The 2,796-nt window shown below is 39.0% G+C and overlaps 1 protein-coding gene across 1 annotated transcript in view; it reads left to right on the top strand.

Annotated features, from left to right (window-relative positions):
• Positions 1 to 2,796, top strand: part of HTR2A (5-hydroxytryptamine (serotonin) receptor 2A, G protein-coupled) — a 68,680-nt gene that overhangs the window by 61,315 nt on the left and 4,569 nt on the right. The gene's annotated exons all lie outside the window — the stretch shown is intronic.

Below are 2,796 nucleotides of genomic sequence, written 5' to 3'. Positions count from 1 at the left end.
TTTTTCTCTAAAAAAAGAGTCTTTTGAAGGATAAGCAAAACTGGTATGTATCCAAAACGTCAGAGGATGTTCCTGTTGGAACCACATTTCTTCCATCTCTTCTTGGCCCACAGCATGTTCCCAGAAACAGGCCAGGGACAGAGAGGAATGAAGGAAATGAAGAGTCATCGTGCACACCGAGTGTCCTTAAGAAGAGTTCTGATGTCGTTTATCTCCACCTCCCAAGAATCCTGGGATGGCCTCGCACAGACAAGTGACAGATACTGTCGGTTCAGTCTGTGACCATAATGGCCAATGTCACTGAGGAAGATCTGCGTCCAGCATTACAGTAACTCAAGCTGATGTACCCTCCTTGCAAGGATGGCCAGCGTGAGGTGACGTGAGGTTAGGACAGTCCAATCCCTGGTTGGATGGAGATGAACTCAACGGAAGTTTTCCGTGGATAGCAAGAGTCAAGCAAGCAGTAGCTCCTGGCATGGGTATGAAACTGTTGTTGGCTGGTTTGTGACCACATTAGACTCTAAATGGTGTCAGAAGCAAGGACCAGGGCACCCCCTGTTATACAGTTCTGAAGGAGCTGAAAACATGGGCAGGAGATAGAAACTTTTTGCTGACTTTCTCTGGGGTGCTGCTGTGGTTTCTACCCTTCATGAAGGAAGCAACCTTAAACTAAGCTATAAAGAGCATTTGAGGACTTCCCTGCTGGCGCAGTGGATGGGAATCTGCCTGCCAAAGCCGGTGACACGGGTTCCATCCCTGGTCTGGGAAGATTCCACATATGCAGAGCAATTAAGCCCATGTACCACAGCTACCGAGCTGGCGCTCTATGAGCCACAACTACCGAATCTGTGTGCCGCAACTACTGAACCCCACTCACCTAGAGCCTGTGCTCCACAATGAGGGAAGCCCTGAAATGAGGAGCCCTTTCGCCGCGACAAAGAGTAGCCCGCACTCGCCGCAACTAGAGAGAGCCCACACAAAGCGATGAAGACCCGGCACAGCCAAAAATAAAACAACTAAAAAAAAAAAAGAATATTGGATTATTTCTGCATCATCCTGATCATCCTGATTCTTCCTTTATGACAAACACATGATTTCCTGGCCTGACCATTCCCAGACCAGAAAAGGAAGACATTCCCACTTCCCCAAAACTGCACAGTGATGGTGGTGGCCGTCTGGCCTAACACCGTGGAAGAGAAACTAGCGTGATTAGAGGCCAACTCTTGCCTTTATTCTCTCTGCTCCTTCCTCTGCCTGAGCCTAACAACTCTAAAAGTTCCCCAAATTTGAGTGAAAAGGCAACTTGACCATGGACTCAAATTCCCATATATTTGGCTCATTCTGTCCCCAAATCTTATATGTGTCAATAAGAAAAGCCCGTGGCTGCTAATTTGTTTGTAATCCACCCTTCTGAATGCTTTACTTACAAAATTATTTTTAAAAATATATAATACCTTTTATGGGACATTAGGAATGTGGATACCAACTCTGTATTTAATAATATTAGAGAAATATTAAATTTCTATGTAGGAATGGGAATGGTATCATGATAATATCAGGATTTTTAAGAGTGCATGGCTTTTATAAACACACTAAAGTATTTACAGATTGAATGATATGATGTCTTAGATTTGTTTCAAAATAACATGGGAGGGTTGCGGCAGGTGGGGATGTGGGTGAAACAAGATTGGCCTCCAGCTGATCATTGTTGAAGCTGGGTGGTAGGCTCATTGCGCTGGATTTTGTGTTGTGGTGTTTGTATATGTCAGAAGTTTTCCATAATAAAAATATTTTTTTAAAAAAAGAATCAAAACAGGTTAAAGTTACTTTAAATTCACATCAGAAAATCATATTTTTCAAAAATGATTAAAAATAGATGTAGTTATATGATTTAACATTAAATGAGATTTAAAGCTATACATAAAATATTGCCTGCATATATATATATATATATTTACATATGCATGTAAATGGAAAACTAAAACTACAGAAAAAACAAATTATGGGTGCCCCTGACTGGCAAGAATACATATTATTTGTAACTTGTTACTTTTTTTTTTCATTTTCCTAATTTTCTAGAAAGAAATACATTAAGTTTTCAATTTTATGAAGTTATTTGTATAAATCATGCTCATGATGCAGAAGGTGAAAAACAGAGTTATAGAACTGTAGATGAAATAGAATCTGAATTTGTTTTTAAATGTGTGTGCATGGTGTGTGTATATGTATCTAAACTAAACATCATCAAATTGTTAATGATGATAATCTCTGAGTGATGGCATCATCGGTCTTTTTTTTTTTTCTTGGTCTGTTTCTTTTTCAGTTAATATCTTTGTCTCAGTCTGTTTCTTCTTCAATCAATAAGTATAATGTTATAATCAGAAAAACATAGCATAAGAAAAGTAATTTATTGCTATTTCTTTATAAGTAAAGGATTATCTATGTAGGACAATATAAATATAAGGAACTATGTAATGTATACTTAATGAAACAGATAAGTAAGTCCAAGGGAATTTTAATTCTCTTTGAAAGTATATGTTAAGCCTTTATTTTTTTAATTTTATTTTTAAACTTTACAATATTGTATTGGTTTTGCCAAATATGGAAATGAATCAGCCACAGGTATACATGTGTTCCCCATCCTGAACCCTCCCCCCTCCTCCCTCCCCATACCATCCCTCTGGGTCATCCCAGTGCACCAGCCCCAAGCATCCAGTATCGTGCATTGAACCTGGACTGGCAACTCATTTCATATATGATATTATACGTATTTCAATGCCATTCTCCCAAATCATC

This window comes from Bison bison, unplaced genomic scaffold, assembly GCF_000754665.1.
Source record: "Bison bison bison isolate TAMUID 2011002044 unplaced genomic scaffold, Bison_UMD1.0 scf7180017864345, whole genome shotgun sequence".
NCBI lineage: Eukaryota > Metazoa > Chordata > Mammalia > Artiodactyla > Bovidae > Bison > Bison bison.
The sequence above is the reverse complement of the archived record's forward strand: the minus strand, read 5'-3'. Positions and strand labels throughout refer to the sequence as shown.